Source organism: Stegodyphus dumicola, chromosome 12 (assembly GCF_044657685.1).
Source record: "Stegodyphus dumicola isolate Sdum_Otavi_A_Nest chromosome 12, ASM4465768v1".
NCBI classification, from domain to species: Eukaryota; Metazoa; Arthropoda; class Arachnida; order Araneae; family Eresidae; genus Stegodyphus; species Stegodyphus dumicola.
The window spans coordinates 101,008,403-101,031,579 of NC_140779.1; the positions used below are offsets into that span (position 1 = coordinate 101,008,403).

At 34.8% G+C, this 23,177-nt stretch overlaps 1 protein-coding gene across 1 annotated transcript in view; it reads right to left on the minus strand.

Moving 5' to 3' along the window:
* Nucleotides 1-23,177, minus strand: part of LOC118185123 (LIM domain transcription factor LMO4-like) — a 380,922-nt gene that overhangs the window by 270,566 nt on the left and 87,179 nt on the right. The window contains exon 2 of the mRNA XM_035354926.2: nt 5,553-5,620. The gene's annotated coding sequence lies outside the window, so the exon portion shown is untranslated. The remainder of the gene's footprint in view (nt 1-5,552; nt 5,621-23,177) is intronic.

Consider the following 23,177-nt stretch of genomic DNA (forward strand, 5'->3'; position numbering starts at 1 on the left):
TGCATTTATTCTATTGTGGTTTAATTCAATTGAATAAGTTTGAATGAAATGCAGGAAAAAATGCGTATAATTTAATATTCCGTGCAAGGAAGTCATGTAGTGTACACATCATATTTTCTTATTTTCCATGTTTCATTTTTGTTTATTCTTAAAATCTGTTTATTCTTAAAATTTGTTTCTTTTTTGTTTTGCTTCGCTTTGTTTTTGTTTGCTTGTTTACACAGCTTCAGGGGTTCAAGAACAAAAAATAAATATAAATTTTTCTTAATTAAAATTTAATCTATTCTTCAAATTAAAATTTTTTTAGGGCTGCAAGACATGAAAAAGGTTCGGAACACGTGATCTAAACATAGACAGAATAATTTTATTACACTGAATACAATTATAATCAACAAGGTAAATCCCCGTTGCTATATTTGAGCTATTTATTAATTTTAATAGTTTTAAGCGAATGTGTATAGCACGTGGATTTACCTTATTGTTTATAATTATATTCTAACCTGACTTGAAATCAGGGGATGAGTTCGAGAGTGTTTTCAAAGGTAAATTAAAATTTTTAAATTCATGCAAAATTTTTTTTGAAAAAAAAAAAAAAAAAAAAAACACAAATTAGCGAAACGTTTTTGGATTCTTCCACTGCCCTGAAAGAACTCTGATCTCAGAGCAACTGATTTTCATTACATCACTTATTAATTCAATATTTATGTTTAGAATTAGCCACAGTTCCCCAAAAATTATTTAACACCGATTTCTAATTTCTTATATTAATTGCTTATTTGTAACCTGGCCTTCCTAACCTTACCCCCAAAGAGGTAGATTATTCATTTATTTCTAGTTGAATTAATATATATATATATATATATATATATATCTTGTATTATTTGTGAAGAAATACAAGGAGAAAAACTTTAAAGGATTTCAAAATTTATTTTAAAAGAACCTAAAATGTAAAATCCTGCGCTATCGCTGCAAAGATTAAAAATGATTCCCTTGTTTTAATTGCTTAAGTTTACTTTTTATTAAATAAGCATTTCAATAATCAGTTTATAAAATATTTCTCCCGCCTTCTTAGCATGCCTTCGTAGTGCAATAGTCAGCACGCTCGGCGCGTATTCGAGAGGTCCGTGGTTTGAGTCCCGGCGAAGGCGTTACTCATTTTTCATGTCTCCTATTTCGAAATAACCTAACGTCTCTATAATGGCGCCCGAACTAAAGGTGGTGGATGATGATTCTGCACCACGAGGATTTGGCGATTGGGTCCCCTAATCCCCAGTCGTCCTTTAAAAGGTATTTCTCCCGCCTTCTTAGCATGCCTTTGTAGTATAGTGGTCTGCACGCTCGGCTCGTATGCAACAGATTCGAGTCCCGGAGAAGGCATTGCTCATTTTTCATCTCTTCTGCTTTGAAATAGTCTCAACAATTTCCAGTTTAATTAATTGCAAATCCCAATTTTTGATTTCCCCCAACTAACTAAGTTTTCTTACTTCATATTTCCTAGGAGAAAATTTTTCATTTATATATTCTATAATAAATCACCCATCTTTTACATATATATATTGTGATAACGTGTGTGTCTTTGGAGAACTTCCTATTCACTTGGAAACGAACCATATTACCCACTTAAGCCCTGATATGGGGTCGGTGAAAGTGTCAAGAAAGACTCGTTAATGACACCCCTTTGGCGGTATATCCGTTTCTCATTTTGTAAGAGTAAGAAAACGACGCTTTTGTCTGCGAAATGCCAAGAGAGTAAGACGCGTTCGGACGTCGGAAAAGTTGTTGTCTTTCTCTTTCTCTAATAATGCTCCTTTTTTATACTATTAAAACAGAAAAATTTACCAAGAACTGTTAAGTTTCCAAATAAATCTAAAAAATAACCTGCCTGAGTTATTTTCATCCCGGAAGATCGGCGACGTTACAATACACTGACTACCAATAAGTATTTGGACACCTATGCAAATGACGATATCTGCAGTCCTAAGGTACGTCACGGACTCCGCCGGTATATATCGTGTAGGAAACAGCATCGGGTTTAGTCGCATGCAAGATGCCTCGCAGTTCGGAGCTCTCTGATTTCGAGAAAGGTATAATTATCGGATATCACAAATGTGGCCGATCCTTAAGGGACATATCTATCTATCTGAAGTACCCAAAATCGACAGTGGCCTATGTGATTAAGAAGTGGAAGGTGAGCGGTGATTGTCGGAATGTGCCCCGAGTCGGCAGACCAACGAAAGTGGGAGATAGAGACCGACGAGTGCTGTCCAGAGAAATTCGGAAGAACCACACTCAACCAATGGCCCTCGTCCGCGAGGAGTTTCAACAGGCATCCGGGAATATTGTTTCAATGAATACCATCCGTAAGGAAGCACATCTGCTTGGTTTTCATGGTCGTGCTGCTGCCCATAAGCCTTTGATCACAAAGTCCAACCGCGCTGCTTGGTTAATGTAATGCAAAGCGCATCGAAATTGGACCGTAGATCAGTGGAAACGGGTTCTTTGGAGTGACGAATCAAGGTTCACCCTTTACCGTTCGGATGGCAGGGTCTGGGTCTGGGTCTGGGTCTGGCGTCTACCTGGAGAACGTCTCCTGCCAGAATGCATTGTGCCAACAGTCAAGTTCGGCGGAAGTGGAATTATGGTCTGGGGGTGTTTCTCCTGGTATGGGCTGGGACCCTTCGTCCTCATTCATGGTAAGCTCAACTCCGATGCCTACTGCACTATTTTGGATGACAATGTGCTTCCTACGTTGTGGCAGTTTTACGGGTTGGACCCCTGTTACTTTTAGGACGACAATGCCAGTTGTCATGTTTCGACGTTAACCAAGACTTGGTATGGTGCCAATGGAGTTCATCGAATGGACTGGTCTGTCCAGAGTCCAGACCTGAACCCTATCGAGAACCTCTGGGACGAGTTGCATCGCCGAATTCAGGGGTGCACTACCCGTGCAAAATCGGTGAAGGAACTTCTATGTCTTCTCCAAGCCGAGTGGCAGAAAATACCACTAGCTGTCATACAAAGACTTGTGGAAAGTATGCCCCGGAGGGTCCACGCTGTAATTACCTCTCGTGGAGGCTCTACCAACTATTGATTTTGAATAAAGTTAGTTTTTCTTTTCTATCACAGGTGTCCAAATACTTATTGGTAGTCAGTGTATAAATGATAGAGTACCAACCAGTTGAATTGAAAACTTTCTGGTATTGACTATAAAATCTGAATTCTTTCAGATTTTAGTTATTTATTTTAACTTATTGTTAGTGCTTTCTGTTAATAAGTATTACACATGTCTACATGCTAATGCTAACGGGTCAATCTAGTGTTCTAAATGTGTAAAGTATTGGAGTCAAGAAATCAGTAACTGCCAAAAAATTTCGACGAGCCGGTAATTATTCCTTGTGATTTAACAGTGATACGATAGGAAGCCTTCTCATTGGCGAAATAAAGTGGAATGAAGGCATTTAAAATTTAAAATATGTCGATCTTTTTTAGAGGTTTTGGTAGAGAAAAAGTTACTAAATTCTCATATTTCATTGGTTAGGGATGTACTCGATCATCTTTCTGTTACTACGTGTCACAGGTGTTTCTGTAACAGATGTCCAAATACCCAAGCCAATGACAATCCATACAGAGTCTATTCCTCTGTAATTATTCATCAAACCGTTTAACAGCGGCGTAGCCAGAGCTTTTGCCGCCTAGTGCCGTTCCTGAGTTTGCCACCTGGAGAGGTCCCTGACTTTGCAGCCCCTCTTAATACACAAAAAAATAACTTAAAAATGTCAAAATGACATACAGGGAAATAAATTAAAACTTGAAGTTTATTTTTGAAGAAAAACTCTAATTCCAACATTTTAAAATTATATTATTGTTTTGCTTGCTTTAGTTTATTAGCAAAAACCATTGGTGGCATGCTCCAATTTCTGTTATGTAAACTGTATAGAAAGATTTCTTAAGTTCAAAATAAACATTTGCAGTTGTTAAATACTTCTTCAAGATTTTTATTTAGAAAATCCTTCTCACAACTAATAACAGTTAAGCAGTTGTGAGGAAAGTTCGCAGCACTGTTACAATGTCTGAAATTTTGCTCTTTGTATTTTAGCATTAATATTGTAACTACTGTGTTACACACACACACACACAAAAAAAAAAAAAAAAAAAAAAAAAAAACTGTAAAATACAAAAGACCACCCTTCCACGACCCGCTTTTGTTTTCTTCAGCAATAATGTAAATAATACATTGAAATACAACAACTTTAAAAAGGAGTTAGTTCTTCATTATTAAAGTTACCGTGATTCTAATTTCGTTTATATTTGTAATTTTCTTTCAAACGTTTTACCAGAATAAAATACCATGCAGCTGCTGAAATCTAATGGTGATTTCCTTAAATATTTTAGATAGAGTAAAAAAAAAAAAAAAAAATTACCTCTATCTAAATTTTATCTTTTTTAAATAAAGATAATATCTAAATTTTATCTTTATTTAAATCTTTTTTTTTTTTTTTTTTTTTTTTTTTGCGGGGGGGGCTAGTTTAATTCCGTATAGCAATTCGTAATCTCGTTATTCTTCACCTTCCTCGATCATCCAGCAACCCATATAAAATGAGTGCCTCATGGGAAAAATGTCGCCCCCGAAAAATGTGCCGCCCGAGGCGAACAGTCCCCTCCACTAGCCTACGTCACTGCCGTTTAATTGGCTGTATACCTGAACGCATAGATCTCGAGCGCACACTTGGTATCGCAACCGAAGGCGGAGTTTCGGATATAGACCAATGAGCTTCTACTGCTCTTGTATCTTTGAAAGTTGTTATTTACATTTTACTTTGCAATATTCAGCATGTATTTATGTTCCTTTCAAATTTTTTAAACCGATTTCACAATGATTTGTCTAATTTTGCACTTGAAAATTTCACAAGGAATCCACAATGATTTAATTACCTTGCAACTGGTTGACAAAAAATTTTCAACCATCTTACTTAAGCGCGGCAAAGCTCACGTATAATACAAGAGAAAATACTACCCAGAGCCCAATGGTTCGTTCTAGAAAACCCTCCCTCGGTTGCGATACTGACGTGCACTTGCGAATTATGCCGTCTGGAGCTTTTATGCCAGGATCTCTTGTGAAAAATTCTTGTGTCGACAAATACAGGCCGATCTGCACAAGGAGGCAAGCACTGCCGAGTGATGATTTTAAAGTAACCAGACTTAATGTCACTGCTGATAATCATATTTGTAACAAGAAAATACAAGCATCAATTCATAGATTATGTTCTGCAGTAACCGATTGAACCTGGCTGCATTGCCACGAGATATCTAAATGCCTTAGCGACCGTGATTTTGCAGGAATCCTTTATTTTTTTATATTTATCATAGATTAACTTATATTATTAATTTTGTTAATTTCATTTTTTTGGGGGGATGTAGCCGGGCTGCTGCCTCCCTCGTTTTTGTTTTGATCCACCGGCCCTCCTTTTAGTCATATAGCCGGCTTACAACAGCTAGGTGGACTGGGGGCTGCGCCGGTTAATAATAATAATGTTAACATACAGAAAACTTACCAATTTTTCAAGCTGTTATAACATCAGTCGCATAACACGACAGCAGGTTCAGTATGAAATTCATACTTCTGAAAGAAAAAAAAACACAACATTAGAAACCTAGAAAAGACCTCAGCATCAAAGGCTACATACAAGACAATAAGAATTATTTCTCCCACATTGTAAGTGCCCGGTCACAAAGCCTGTGCACCAAGATAATTAACGTCAAGTGTTGTTCTTCAGGTAAAAGATTGGCCAGCCATGCGTTTCAGCCCTACTGTCATCAGCACCTTCAACGATCCATAAACATCCAGACATGCTCCATTGATCTGGATGGAAAATTTCTGGCGCGGGGTTGTTTGGCCAAATGGCTCAATGAAAAAGCACATTTCTTATGCAAAATGGAATGCGCCATGTGCGCAAGTAAATATTAGAGACAGTGATATCGCATTTAGAGCTTTCCCGATTCAGGCTTTCTAAATGTGGAAAAAAAAAAAAAAAAAAAATTAACTTTTCATTACAGTTGGTAGGAAGACACTGAAAGGTAAAATTCGTAAATTTTGGAATTAATTGTGGGCAGAACAAGGAAAGGCGAAGACAAAAGGAGATTTCTTAAAGTGCATAAAGAACAATTATTTCTGCCAGAAAAGAAGACTTATCTTTTGTTTTAATACCTTCTAGTAAATCCGTTTGGCATATAGTTGCAAAAATCAATTTTCCTATATAGTGCTTAACATTCTCTTCTACGATAACAGTCACATTTTTAAAAATCTATAAAATAATGAATCTATTCTATTAAAAACTGTTCTACCAGTATTACTGACGATATCGTGATCCTTTAGTTTCCTTAGTCTTTTTCATGCAGATTCTTCAAATCTTCAAAGGTTTTCACTTTTTGCTTTCAGTGTTTCAGTTTTCAAGACAAAGTATTCTCAAAGTACTTGGTACTTTTCTATTATCGGGATCAGATTCAGAAATGTATGTATGTATCTACAAATGTGGTCATAAAAAACTGCCTCAATATATGAACCCCTAGCAGCCTATGCGCTCAACCAATCAAAATGAAATTTCAGATATTGCTATTTGAAGGTATGCGCTCGAGTTTGTGATGATTTAAAACAATAGTGTTCTTACGATTACAGAGAAAAAAATTTCGTTATTGTCGAATGGCAACACCCACTTTATTCCAGCTCAAATTCTCCGAGGTTCGAATCCCGCGAACGCGCTGGCTGCATGGGCGTTTTCGTGGTTTTCCCCATGTGTAACGTGTATACGAGCCAGTTTCCCTTAGAAAGTCCTCCACGAAGGCATCCCTCCCCTTAGGCAGATAGCCCTCGTGTGCTTTGCCATAACTCAACACACCCACCCACACCCAGCTCAAATTCATCAGCTCAATAAAAACCTATAAATGACATTGGAACGATATACGTATGACGAAAATTGCCGGTGTAAAAATTTGCGAAGAAGTGCATTGTAAAGGACCAGTGACTAATGACTGATATTTTTATTTATTTATTTTACCAACCTACTTCAGAAGTGGGTCGCTTGCGCAACCAACCGCCTAAAATAATTATTACAAAAAATATCTAATCTTTTTAATGAATCCCACCTAATGCCATTTCACGGGTACAAGTTGTAATTAATAATAACAAAGGTGGAGAATTCCGTTTATTGCTTTTATATCGTTTACTTTGCTCATCCATATAATAGGCAGATTAAATTTCAAAGAAAAATTAAATACCTAAAGCTTTGCCAAATGGCAATACACTAGCGCGTGGAAGATTTAAAAAAAAAAAAAAAAAAAAAAATTAATTCGGGCAGCGGAAGCACATTAGTTTTAAATCATGAGTTTGATGATTAAATTTGAAAGACAAATACCTTACTTTGCCGAGTGGCAACACATTGCTTTTAAATCGCTCAGTTTGTAACTCAAAATTCATTAACTTATCAAAGATAGCGAATAGCAAATCAACAGGTGTTTTCAGAAATTATCCAAAATACTATATCTTAGATACTTGTCGAAATACTGCAAATATTACAACAAGAAACAAGAAAAATAGCAGTTTTTACAAAATATGTTTTTAATAATTTACCAACTTTAGACAATTCGCATAAAAACATGATTATTAAACTAATGACACTTTGTTTTTATTAATATGCAATACTATATAATTTAATACATGAGTAAAAACTATTACGTAACTTAATATGTACAAAGTCCCCAGATGTGTGAAAAAAATAATAACGAAAAAAAAAAAAAAAACTCCTAGGCCCCTAAAAATTCGCAACTTTCCATTCTTTGATGGCAACTTCCGCCAATCGCCATATGTAGAAAGAGGGAAGGGGAAAAAAAGTTGCCAAAAACCGAACGAAATTTCCGTTCAATTTCCTTTCTAATCTGGATGATGTCTAAGTGGTTTGTAATGGCCGACATTTAAGAGGAAAAAGGGTTGGCAACAACAGACGATAACCTAAAAGTTATTTTTTTCGCGCGCGATAAGAAAAGGGGGAGGGCGAGGAAGGGCGTTCTTTCACCTGGGAAACCGCGCGAGTTTCGAGTTAACGTTTGAAGAACAAAAACCCAGTTTCTGTAGCTTAGATTAGAACTTCCGCTTATTTTTTGCTCTAATTTACGGAGATAAGCTGTGCAATGTTTTTATAGAGATGAAAAGTTAATTTATTTTCTCGAGTCTCCCTCCTTTAAGAGATTAATAGATAATGCAAAAGATCTAAATTCTTTTTTCTTTTTAACAAAATTTAAAGCTTTTAGCAAGATAAAAAGTTTCATTACGTAAGATGCATATCAACTCGGCTATTAAAATCGATAAAACGGTGTCTGCTTTTCTTCCGGAAAAAACCGGTTTTGTAGATGTTAGTGACACTGATAAAATCAAAAGAAAATTTAATATATTCAACGTAAATAAAACATATTAGATAACATATATCACAATTTAATATAACATGAAATGGTAAATAGTACCACCAAACATTGAACTCGCAATTCCTGGTAAGCAATCTGTAGTCTTCTAATGAAATCTTATAAGTTTAAGACGATTCGAAAAACATCAGATTAAAACAATACTTTAATATTATACAGAACTGATATTCAAAAACGCGTATAGTACTTTATTTATATAATGAATACAGCCTTTATATAAAGAATTATTAGGCTTACGCCTTCAGAATTACTAGGCTTAGCACCTTAATTAATATATTCCTTACACAAATCAAAAAGGAATTACGAAGAATCAGGTCACCGAAAACGTCACCCAATGGTTAACAATATTAATTTATAGCAACGTATCATGCAGTGAGTTCGAGATTAGAATAGTATTTTCTATTCGAAAATTTCTCATGTTATCGTTCATTTACACATATATTACGTTTAATACAAACTTCAGATAAAATCAGAGATGTCAAAGTCGGATGCTAGCCTTGCCAAATTTACAGAATATTTCAACATTCTAAATAATTACAGTTTTGAAGATTAATAATTATTCTCCTTTTTTAGCAATCATTCAGCAATCCAACTCGTTTATTTATTACATTTTATCATCTATTTATTAAATATTTGCTAAACTTTGCTTTTATTCTATACATTCACAGACGAAGAAAGAAATTTTTATATATGTTGTATTTAATATTTTTGCATATGCCATATTTAATACGTTGTATTTATTGATGTAATTTAAACTCTTCATCTCGATTTTATGCAACATGAAGGCATCGATTGCAATGCGAGTTAAAATTCAGAATGTGGTAACCCAGCCGGATCGTTTGGTCAAAGAACTTTGGTCTTCATTCCGAGAAGCAGCATATACAGATGAAAAATGGCTGCGCCATTTTAAATATCTTATTGATAAATATCTTCCATATATTTACTCATACATAATAATGCAAATTAAGCTATGGTTAAGCCTAATTCATTGCCTCCATTTTGAAATTCTCTGCATATCACACCTAAATTAAACAGTGGGGAAAATACTGTAATTCCCAAATTTGTTCAGAATTCCCATCAAGATAATAAAAGATGGAATCAACGAATGAAGATGAGTTTTTACTTTTTGTTTTAAAAATCTCAAAGATTTAAAGATCTTGAAAATTTTGTCCTCAGCATATTATATGGTTGTGCTCTTACTCTTTGTTTTGGAGACTAGATTGGCAATTTTACTATGGCAAAACACATTAGGGCTGTCTCCTTATAGGACTGGATACCTATATGGAGTACGTTTTAAACAAATTCATTTCTGTTCACGTTTTTAATTTATTTTTCTTTTTAGATATTGTTTTCGAAACATAACCAATTCTAGAATTTATACTTAACAGCATATTCCTTAGCAATAACAGTGTAAAACGAGCATATACCAATCTTCTTCGAACATCACTCTTTGATTATAAAATTTATGTCAAATTGTTTCAAAATGTGCCAAAGTAATAAAACAGTTTGAATTACTTCAAACGAAAACTGAGATTCGAATCGAAAATGAAACTTACTCATACACTGTTCTACATATTTTTGAAATGAATAAATATGCGAAACGATTCGAACAATCATTGCTAAAGAAGCATTCTTGAAACGTCAATCCTTTCTCAACACGAAAGAGGGAAAAACGTGACTAGAAGCAGAAATGGAGAAGAGACTTGATCCTAAGGGAGGGAGAGAAAATTCAACTTGTTAACGTCTTTCTGATAAAGCATGCAGTGGATATATTAAAAAAAAAAAAAAAAAGTTTCTTCGACTACAAAATAAACATCTTCACATATATCAGCTATGATTTATTTCAGCAGTTATTAGACCTATAAAGTAGAGGTCTGAAAGTTAGATATGCGTGACGAACTCAAAATCAGCAAATTAATGGGCCAGAATTTTTTTTTAATAAAATGAAGAATTTTATTTCAAATAAATTTTAAATTTCGCTTATTAAATATACCTCAAAACATACGTAAATCTTCATAATAATCGGGTTGGCAGGAAAAAAATTCGGTTTTTCAGTGCGAAATAAAACTTAGTTTTCCCTAAACAAAAAATGAGCTTTAATCAGTCAAATATCTTCCACTCTATTCGATTATCTTTTGCCAACTTTCTGGTAACTTCATGATTCCGCGCTCATATAACTTCTAGGCCCTTAATAGCAAAAAACTCAAGTGCGATTTGAGGTAATCTTCATTACTGAAATAGCTGCTGATATATGTGAAGATATTTATTTTATAACCGAAGTATCTATTTTTTAAAGATATCCACTGCATGCTTTACAAGGAAGACTTCAGAAAGTTGAAATTTTTACCATTTAAGAAGTTTTGTAAACTTTGAAAGTGTCATAAATATATATATAAGAATGATAGAAGAATAACAAAACGAACATAGCGATATCTGTTCGTGCAAACCAAAACTACTTCTTGCCAACCAATAATATCGCAAAGGTGGGGGTAAAATTTAAATTTATATTTATTTTCTATTTGAAATCTAAAGTTTGGTACCATTTAAGTGACTTTTATTGATTACACACTATAATTCAAACATACCTAGAGATAAATATTAAGTTCTTAGACTGGCATTTCTTTCAAATACTTCTAAGATCTTTAATTAAACATTCAATAACTTACTTTAATTTAAAATTAAAATAAATTATGGAAACTTTCTAAGCTTTCAAATAAAATTTGTCAAGTGGAACAAAACATGGGAATAAGTAATAACAACCTAGTCTCTTTCTTATTTATTACATTTTTCTTCCACGCATGAATAAAATAACATAGTCTGCATATTAATAATTATGAACTTCTTTATTTCTTATTACAGCTCGACTCTTGATGACGTTTCGATTCGGATAAAATTAATAGCCTTGGATAAAGATTACCAGAAATAAGTTTCATCACATTTTCTAGATACTTATCGAGCAATCGGTTCTCCTCATATTAATTTTCAAGTGTGAAAAAAGCTATTCACGTATTCACGAAAAAGCTATTCACGAAATGCATTCCCAAACAAGGCGATTACTCTTAGTGCACAAATTCGCATTGAGTTTATACTCGTATTGCAAAATCCGTTTTTTATTCATTCATTTAGTGTTGCAAAATGCTCAGCTGCGATGCGATAGCTTCCCCGCAAAACGGAGTTAGGGTTGCCAGAAAGTAGCAGTGTCGCCAGATTTGGCGATAAATCGCTCATTTGGCGGCAAAATTGGCGATATGCCACAGACGGGACGAGAACACATTCTTTTAGAACGCATTCTTAGCGGTTTCTTGGGAATATTCTCGAAAGTAGGTTAAAGCTCTCTCTATCTACATATATACATACACACCCTGTCTGTACGTGGAGAAAGTAGTGGACTTGAGTTCAAAGATTAGCTTGAGAGCGATCGTCCGAGTCGAGAGCTGTACTTTAGTGCTGTGCGATGAAGTTGTGTTCACGGTTATAGGCTGATAGCCTGATGGCTGTGTTGCTGATTGTTTCAGCGTGTTTGTCGTAGCTTTTCGAGGATTGTAACCTGTCTTTGAAACTATCATGTATAATAATGATTACTGGAGAATAAATTGCGTTTTCATTCTTCATCGAGTGACCATCAATTTACTCCAAATCCATGAACCTGTAGAACACAATCTTATTTTATTCATTACGAACTCATTATGAGTTTATTCGTTTTTTGACAGGAACAAATAAAAATTAATAAAATCTGTATCTTCCAAATTTTTCAGTAAGATTTTTATCGCACTCTAAATTAGCTTCATTTATATATTTATCTGGTGTATTTATTATTCATGTCCATTTTTAATAGAAATGAAAATAATAGGAAGTCGGATTTCAAATGGTTAATATCTTGAAATCTTTGTAACACCGTATTTGCAATAAACGCATAATTGAAATATCTTCGCACGTCGCATAAAATTGCTTGGGGGGGCTGCAAGTTTGAGACTACTACTAAGAGGTACCAAGGTATTGTAAAAAATATCATTATTATAAAATAAATTTATAACTGTATATTTAGTTTTTCACGAATATTTAATAAATAATGTTTTGAGAACAACTAGAAAAGCGATAACTTAAAAAGTGTCAAGCCATTTCAGATTTATTACATGGAACAATGTAAGCCACAAAACGAATTTTTGATTTATGAATTGAGAGAATAACTTGTAAGTTATTAAAATTTTATACATTTGTAACATTTTAATAGTATACAAATAATAAGAATTATACAAGCTCTTTCAAAATAAAAGCATTAAATTAATTAAAATTTGTTATATAACAGGGCTTCTTTTTTCGTGCATAATATGTTCGAAGTCTTAACAAACTAATGTGAGGCCGTAGGGAATATAGCAAATATTGTCATTGAGGCAAATTCAAATCAAACCGTGACATCTACTAGTATAAAACAAAAAATAATTCAAGGAATAGAGACTTTATCTTATCTGTTTAACGCCTTGAAATCGCCTGCGCGTTCAGACATTGGCAGGTCGCTCGAAGGCCTGCGTCCATTTTCTATCCGGTACTTTCCCCCATTGGTTTTGGGAGTTGTTAAATAACATGGCAGTCATTCTTTTGAAGCGACTAAAGTAGCTTTCTTAATTCACTGCACCTTCCCTCTCTTTTGTTTAAATACTGATGCCTGCAGTTGCAATTCTGTCCTAAAGGGAAACTGCACACACAGTAGGTGAAACCGCACAAAGATCCCAAGAGAGAAGTAATCGCTTCACTTAAGTAGGTTTGTAGAATTTTACTTCGCAGGTGCGTAAGAAAGTGCGGCGTTTCAGATGTTTGAGAGGAACAGATTTTGGCCTCTGTCGATGAGAAAGAGTTAAAGTATAATTATCGAAAACGTGGGTTAGTACTAGCTTCGTGCATGTCCACTGCACCGTGCGATTATCAACAATAGATATTTCTCATTTTTTGACATACTTCCTCTGTTATATTGATACATGTATCCCACTGTTCAACTAATCGCTAGAAAACCGTGGCATAGAAAACGTTTTGAGCGCACCCAAGGCATTACAGTCAGTTACATTAGAACAGGCACTTTAGGGCCATTTCCCCAGCAAACCATCATAAAATAAACAAAATATGCCTCATAACCATGGTAACGACAGGTGCAGTAAAAAAGTCGAATTCTCTAATTCCTTTATGTGCAGTGATGACGAAACAGGTTACAAATGAAAATGAGAGGAGGATCGGTGACTCTGAAGTGCAACTTTCACAACACGTAACAGACTGTGTTATTTTGATTAATGCCAATTAAACGACAGTAGCATGGAATCCTATATACAATCCAGGACTTCGTATTGGGAATAAGATTTTTAAGTACAGAACTCTGAATTTTATTAACAGAAGCAGAAACGACACGAAAGTTGAATATTTGTAAAACACGTGCAATTTTACAGCTAACCGATGGAATATTACAGCTACTATATTCAATTCTGTTGCATACACGAGTTCGAAATAAAAGATGAATTCTCGAATTTTAATACATACTCATTTCTATATGGTTAAGAGTTGTAACAAAATTATATCATCATGTGTCAAATCCACTATTATTTACCAAAAAAGATTAACAAGAACAAAATGCGTAAAAAACGCAACAGAAGACAAAAGGAAGTTCTAAATTAGGTTCGAATGAGCCAACTCCAGCTGAAACGAAACTCAGCACTGAGAAGAAATAAAATTAAAAAACAACAGAAAAGAGAGAGGGGAGAAAGGGGAGTAAATAAAAAAGGCTAATTTTGCAATGGACAAGGAGTGTTGACATTAAAGTACAAATCTCCCGAACAATTAACTGCTATTCAGTCTTTTTATCCGCGACTACCACCTGATAATTAGAGTAGAGTTACAATTGTTCCGACAATCAGCTTCAAATAAATAATATCTTTTTTTATCATCTCATTCCTACCCTTATTTGCAAAAAGGGAAAAGAGCAGGCGGAAAGGGGAAAAAAAAAAGTCAAGTAGAAGAGGAGGGAAAAAAAATCGGCAAAAAATAAACGTTTTTACTTAGGTATGTTGAGGGGGAGAAAAAGAAACAATTATACAATAATAAAAATTAGCAAGACGGAAAAAAAAATTTTTTTTAATTCCACATTTGCCGCAAATAGAACGCTTCAGGTCACAAAGAAACCGGAAAAAAAAATATCGTCTGCCGAAAAATAAAATAAAAAAAGTTCGTCTGCAACAAAAGAAAACTGAACCACTTAACTCCACGACGAATTACTTTCTCATTTATTTTTTTAAAAAAAAAAAAAAGAAAAAGAAAAAAAAATGGAGCAAATAAAAAAAACTGCTCGAGATTCGTTTAATTTCATAACCCCCACCACTTCGAACCTCCCCCACCGTCGTTTTAATTTGTGCTTTTTTTTAACCTCTCTTTTTTTCGCTTTAATTTTATTTTACTCCTCTTTTGGATCATTGATTCCTTATTAAAAACCCAGTACCTAATTATTTTAAATGACTGCCTCACTTTTATTGAGGGACACAATAGACACTCTGGACAGTGGTATAATGCTTTAATTAAGGGTACCAATAGGGCCTTTTATTGCACAGGGACAACAAGAACGGTTAATTACGGATTAAAAGACAGCGGGATATTTGGGGGGGGGGTACGGAAAAAAAATCTTACTTTTTCTACCTTCTTTCTTTTCGATAAAAAGAGTGAGAGAGCGAAGAACTTGGAAGGGCCAAGCTTAGCGTTCTCATTAACGTTCAAAAGGTGCCGACAAGTTTCGGAGTTAGGTGTTTCAAAAGCGACGATAGGTGGCGCCGTTGCAGGAAAAAAGGTAAAATGAGGCCAATTGCAAGTTCAATTAGGAGAGCATATTATTTATTCTTAAAATAAAAAAAAAGAATAAAAGAATATCTGAAAAATCACAGCTAGTCCGCCCCCTTTAAAATCTCTTTTATGGCTTCATTTCATGCAAGCCAGCAGCAACATTTTTTTTTAACTATATAAAGAAAGATTATTTTTACATATGTTATTTCTGGCAATGAAAATTTTGCTTGGTTGCTGTAATAATATTCAAAAAAGTATTTAAATGCTGTTTAACGAATTAATTAAGATTAATATTTCCCAGTTAATATTAATTTCTGTTTGCTTTTAAAGTAACAATCAATTTTTAAGGGAATACGTTTCCTATCCGCATTTTGAGTTCGCAACCCTATAATGGAATGGTGATCAGGGAGTAATGGGTTCAAATCCAGGTTAAGGCAAGAACACTTGTAACTATTATCTCTGTAACAAACAGGAGCACTCGAAATCCGTCGAAACGAAATTCTCTGGAGTCACTGGTGAAAGAAATTGACGAGTGCAAATCCTCTACAGAATATTTCTGGCAAAAACTGAGGTACAACTAAGCAAAGATACTGTCACCATCACCATTAATGGATTAGGTCTATGATCACCAAAGAATGCAATAAAAGTTTGAATCTATATGTATGCATTAATATATAATGAAAAATTTAAACTTTCCAAAGTTATAAAAAGTAACAAAGCACGAACAATAGCAAATAAGGTAAAAATAATAAAAATATTACATACAAATTAAATGGAAAAACCATCAGTCAGAAGTCGAAAGCAATTGTTGGCTAATACTCGTAGGTCAAAACCTTAGAAGAGTATTTAATTTTCTTAATTTTGTTCTTTATCAAGCGTATGGACAAAATTAATACCATTTACATAGTTCCTGCCATTGAAATTCAAAACAGTGTTTCTGAAAACGTTAAATTATGAATAAAAAAATGCAGTTTGTCATAAAATATTATGGAACAATTTTTTAACTGTTTTTAATTCTTAATTTAAAATATTCAATTAATTTGATTTTATTTTGCTTAATTTTAGCAAAATGCCCAGCTGTAGTCAGACAACTTTCTCGCAAAGCGGGTGTCAGGAACAGATTTGGCACAAAATCGCCCGTTTGGCGATATTTGGCGACATGCCATAGACGGAGCGAGAACATTTTAGAACGCATTCTTGGCGGTTTTCTCGGGAATATTCTCGAAGATAGCTATATATACCCTGCCTGTCCTGGGAGAGAGTAGTGTTGTAGGACTGTCTTGAATTCAGTAAAACAGTAGTACGTTAAGTAGTAGTGTTTAGAGTTCAGAGATTAGCTTGAGAGCGACCCAACTGGTCGGAAGCTGTATTTTAGTGCTTTGTTGTTGTAGCCTGAAAGCTGTGTTGCTGATTGTTTCATCAGGTTTATCGTAGTTTTTCGACGACTGTAAACATGTCTCTGGAATTCTCTTGCGTAACACTGGCAAATAAATTGTATTTTGATTCTTCATCAAGCGTTATCGTCAATTACTCCGAATCCACGAACCCGTAGAACGCAACACTATTTTATTTGCTAAATATTTTTACTAGTTACAGTAATCCTTTACACAAGCATATTACCCTTTCCCAGACAGTATAATCATTAATTTTTGAAATATTATACATATGTATAGATATCTGGAGATTAAGCAAGCCAATTTGATGTTTAAAACAAAGCAAATCCAACCTCAGGATGCTCTTGGACTTCACAAATAAACTTATACATTTTAACGTAGTATATAAACACAAGCCAGAAGCAAAGGTATTAAGACCTTGCACAATATTTTTGCTTTCTGAGGAAGAAGGATCCACGTTAGTCTTCCTCGAAATGCACAGTTATCTATTAAACCAATGTGTCAATCTATGGTTCAATTTTGCTTCGTTTTGAAAATTTCTACGAGAATGCCAAAAAAGGTAAAGTTTGCTTTGGTTGGTTTATTTGATTATAGCACAGCGCGAAAAGGCTATCTAACTAAGGGAAGAGATACCTTTGTAGAGGACTTTCTAAGGTAAATTGGCTCGTATCAGCGTTACACATGGGAAAAAGCACGAAAACGACCATGCAACCAAACCGTTACTCAAGAATGGACCACAGGTCCAACTACTAGCCGTTCAGCAAATTTTCTGCTCAGAAGCTGATATTCCAAACTAAAGATAAACTTCTCGTTAAAACTCAAACTTTAATCAAATCAGGTTAAATGTTCTTTGAGTAGAAAAACCAACACCAAAATTTTACTTACAAATGATATTACAAGGAAAGTAAAATACAGTTTCGTTTGCCTAAAATAACCCAAATATACAAAATCCACTTTTCTATAATGCTAAAAATATGGCACGATGCACATGAACAACTCAAATCCACAAGAGAAGCTAAAAGTTCGGAAAGACTCCCGAGCTTTCAAAATAGCAAGGGGCCAAAGCTTTTCACCTTGAGGTGGGAATATTGCATTCACCCTTTCTCAAGAGTATTATAGAGCAACTCAACACAACCCTCTATACAAAGATACAAAATAAAAATTCATTCTCTGGAAACGACGGCTGAAGAAAACACTTTATAAATCATAAACTGGTAAAGTACGGGTAAACGCTCCCAAACTCAGAAAACAGGTATTTTCCATATCATCACACAAAAGCAACACAACACACATATGGATCAAATAAAACTAAACAATAAATAAATACATAACCCCAAAAGGAGAGAAAGAACTTATGCGAGCGGTTATAATACATAAAAAGCAAATTCTGATTCTCTACCACTTCTATGATTCGAAGCTCCTCTGCAGAGGAAAAAAGTTATTCCATTATTTTTACTTACTCCTTTCTATCAAATGGTGATGAGAAAGTATCGAAAGAATATATAACCAAAAAGGGGGGGGATTCGAAAGAGCTTAAAGCTTTCCAAAAAGTATAAGTACGCCAAAAAAGTGGAATGCCAACATTGGAATGAAATAGGTCTATAAACTAGATTAAACACATCGCATTAAATGGGTTTCCTATGAGTCGTCTACTATATATTTAAAGAAAGAAGTGGGGGGAAAAGGAAAAGGCACAGTTGCCAGGCAACAGGAAACTGGGGGAAGGTGAGCCAATAGTTACCAATTTCATTTCGCTAATGTAAGTCACTCTCTGAAACACTTGCCGATTTGAAACGCAGCGGCGGGCTTTATATCATTTCAGATAATGCAAAAACGAAAAGTACATAGGGGGTGAGAGGGTATATATATACCGTGGGGAAAGAAAGTGCCCGCCAGGGGGAAAACTAGCCTTTATACAGAAAGCTAGCTGGAGTAGAGTTAACATTTCCTCTTGGCGAAAAAGTTGACTTCTTTCTTTCTTTTTTAATAAAAACCTATTTTAGTTATATCACAGTAATTTAGCTAAGTAAAAACGTGAAAAATTACAATGCCTAAGGTTACATGAAAAGGGTAGTGCAATAAATATACACAGTTACCGCCATAATAACCGAAAAAGAAGAAAAAAAGATGAATAAAGCAATTTCTGTAAGCTTTCCGATTATTTCAATAAAAAAATTACACTCAACTCCCCAAAAATAATAAAGATTCAGTGTCAACTGAGCCAGTTTCGAAAACAGCTTTAATAGTTTTATTCCCATTTGAGCTTTCAGGCGAAGTATTCAGTAATTTTATTCCCAACTGAGGTATGCCTTCGTGAAGGACTTTTAAAGGAAACTGGTTCGTATACACGTTACACATGGGAAAAACCAGATATTTATACCATAATAAATTTTATTATAAAAAATAATAAAATTAATTTATATTATCTAAAAGCACTGTCTTTATTTATTTTTAAGATAGGAATAGAAAATATGTTTATAAAAATAGCAGATGTGAAACTGCCATTTACCTTTTTCATTTCACTTACTTAACTTCCCTCAAATTTCTAAAAACTCATTTTAGCAAACTCATGTCCAGTCAAATATATTTAGTCCCATTAAGTTCATCATTATCCAAAATTTTCACTCGAAAAAAAACTCAGCTTGCCACCAAGTTCAAAAATATATCTCTCCAAAACTAGCTTATGGTCTCTTTTGATGACCTAAAACGAGTTCTGGTCTCATCTTATTTCTTGAATTCTGGTCATATCTTTCGAAGTGTCGTACCGATTAATATTCTAGGCAATGAAACAAAAATGCCTCTAAGCCATGGTCCAAAATCCCATTTCTGTAAGACTGAAACAACAGGAAAAAAATAAATAAAAAAATCTGTCACTGAAATTAGTCTAAACTAAGGTTTTTTTTTTCTCCCCTTTAAAAGAAATATAGCCAATGCTTGTTATAAGGAACCCCTCGCGTCCTAAAGTAAAGTCTAAATCATAATAACGGATTAATTAACATAAAATACTATAATAATACTATATGCCGTCTAGAAAGAATAGTGGCTAGTGATGCTAACTGCCGTACCGAACAGAGTGGGTTCGAATCCCGGAGAAGACATGGATGTACAACATAAAGACACTTAAATACATGGCAAAACGCAAGTCCTTCCGAGCGGTTTGGTGATAAGAGAAGAGAAGTGGGAGACCATCGAGGCCGTCCCCTGGGGTGCCATCTTTTAAAAATTGCAATGGAACTGGGCCAACTCCTATGCGATGCCACCTACCTATACGATGTTCAAGGCTCATGCCAATAACAGAAGAAAGCTTACGCTCCTTGTCATGACAAAATTCGTGGGCTTGTTCTCATTCGATCAGATACGTGATATTAGCCACAATAATAACAATATACTATATTTTCATCAACTGGAAATTTATTGAAACGGTTGCTATAATGATCCTCGACCCAGTCTTAAAAACTATGCAATAGCATTCTTACATATATTTTTTTATTTTAATTGCATTAATCGTATTCTTATTAGCATTTTATTTTGAGAAAAACTGTTTTTTCCCTTTTGAGTTCCCTATATTAATAACACTTTTGCAACTTACGATGACAAGAAAGATGATTTAATACATAATATTTACACTGAACAACAAACTAATAAGTCTCTTATAATACTGAACTTTACAGTACCTTTCTGTACTTATCTTAAATCCGCTAATTACACTTCCAACAAACATTGTTTCTAAGAAACCAACCATTTATCTAAAGAATAATAACAATAATAGTAATAAATACCGTTATTTTATGTGTGCAAGCAATTACAAACAGTGACAATAGGAATTAATTCTTGAAGAATTTTCTTCCATATTTTACCCTTAGTACACTTGTTAGTCTTCATCCCTGATAAAAGATAAAAGTCTATTAGCATCTCTTTTATAATATGTTATCAATTCGAGGGAAGAGCGATTAGTCCACCCCCCCCAAACTTCATCTCAAGCTACATGTGACATTTCAATGAAATAAAATAATCCAGAGGTTCGCTAATTAGTTGTACAGCCTTCTAGACTTTTATTAACACGACTCTATTCTTGTAAAATCAGTTGTGTTCTTGCGAGGAACGGAAACTGAGATGCCGGACACTACATAAACTACACTCATGTCCATAAATTAAGGATAATGCAAAATCAGGCAAAGGAAGAGTTAGAAGCAAAACAAATTTGACTTATTTGTAAAGCTTATTTATTAAACAAAAGGTAAAGAGAAAAAAAAAAAAAAAAAAAAAAGCTATATGTTTGATGTTATTAAAAAAATTAGCGATTTTTTCTTCTTGGAGCAAATTACAAAAAAAAAAAAAAAAAAAAAAAAACTATTTACAAAAAAACCAATATTACATGGTTGGTATGATTTTTAATACATTGTATGTCTCCCAGACAATGCAATACAATCCGTACAACGCTTAGGCATGCTGAGTATCAAATCATCGATCTGATCTTGGGGGATATTACACCACTCGAAAAGCAATGCTCTCCGAAGTTCCGGTAGACATGTAGGAGGAGGTTGACGGGCTGCAACTCGTCGGCCAAGCATATCCCACACGTGCTCTACTGGATTCAAGTCCGGTGAGAATGCTGGCCAGTCTATACGGGTGATATCCTCCGATTGAAGGCATTCGCTTACGATGTTTGCACGGTGAGGACGGGCGTTGTCATCCATAAACACAAATTGTGCGCCCATGGCGCACCGAAACAAACGTACATGTTGTTCCAGAATGACGTCCCAATAGATTTGGCTTGTAATGGTTCCAATTTGAACATGCAGGTCAGTTCTGGAACCCAGAATAATTCCACCCCAAACGAGCACTCCTGCACCACTGTAACGGTGTCGTTCAATGATGTTTCCTTGGCGGTAACGGGTACCTGGAGCTCTCCATATGAAAGTCCGGTGAGAATCAGACTGCAAGCTAAACCAGGACTCGTCGGGAAACATTACACAAGCCCACTGTTGCGGTGTCCACAATGCATGCTCTCTACTCCAGGCTAAGTTGACAGTGAGTTGCAGTAAATGGAACGCATCTGACAGGTCTACGAGCATATAGACCAATCTGCCCTAAGCGTCTGTACACGGTCTGCCTTGAAATTGTCGTACCAGTGGCTGAAGAGAGCTGACGAGACAGGTCTGAGGCTGTGCTCCGCCTGTTTCTTTTGGCCGTAACTGCCAAATACCAGTCCACATTCGGCGTTGTAACTCTGGGGCGACCTGTGCTGTAACGTCTACTCACATTACCATCATCTTGGAATCGTTGCCAAAGCCTGGAGATGACACTCTGGGCAATTACAAGTTCGTCTGATACTTCCAGTTGGGTACGCCCACATTCCAGACGGCCGATATTTTTCTTTGTGTCGTAACTATTCGGTTACTGCACTGAAATGCTTATAAAGCGCCTGCGAACAATTTTACTTCTTTGCCTGTATTCCTTATATATCACTCTCTTACACTCTCGTCATTGTGACGTACCATCGGTGTCATCTGGTTACTTCCTGAAATTTGCATATGATTCTTGAAGATGTGTGTGGTGATTTTACAGGTGATATATTTATTTTAGAGTTCGATTTCCGCGTGACTCCGAATTATCCTTAATTTATGGACATGAGTGTATTTGCTGCAATTACGATGTTCCTAGTTTAAGATCCATGAAAATGTGGATTGAGCTTATATGATGTACGTGACAGCCATCAATGGAAAAAGAAATGCTACAAGTAAGTTAGAGATGATGAAGTTTAAAAAAGATTATTAAATATACGATAAAAGTTCCGAGTACGTTCTTCCTTTTATTGGCTAAAATCACTTTGCGTTCAAATTTTTTAAACAAAGTTTATTTTTCGTTTGTTTCGTAATAAATTTCTTTTCCCTTTGTTTTATAAAATAATACTTATTTATAATAAATATAAAATTTTATTTTTAAATATAACATTTTAGGTTTACGAAGCCGCATTGGTAACTATAAAAATAACAATTACCTACATTATCAGGCCCTATATCTAAATATCGTACAGAATAAAATTTAACTATCGCATTTTTGAACACATATGCAGATTGAAGTTTGATTTTACGATCAATTTTTCAGGTTTACGACACGAACAGATGGCGCTGGTCTAACCGCGGTTTCCTAGTTGCCGTGCCACAGAAGTTGGCACCTTTTTCACATTGCTCATTGTTCGCCAAAATGTATGGGTACTGTGGCATAAAGGCACAAACATACTATTACGTTTTTCCTTTTCTAACACCAGTTGTTGCGTTATTTTCTTCGTTCACGTTCGTACGGGGTTTGTGGATTTAGAGTGAATAACGACGACACTTGATGAAGTATCGAAACACATTTTATTTAGCCAATGTTAATCAGGACAACCCTAATAACAATTTTTACAATCGTCGTCGATCTACTATAAACACGTTGGAACAATCAGTGACACAGCCTTCACACTGTCAGGCAATAACGCTGGAGACAGCTTCCTGCAAAGCA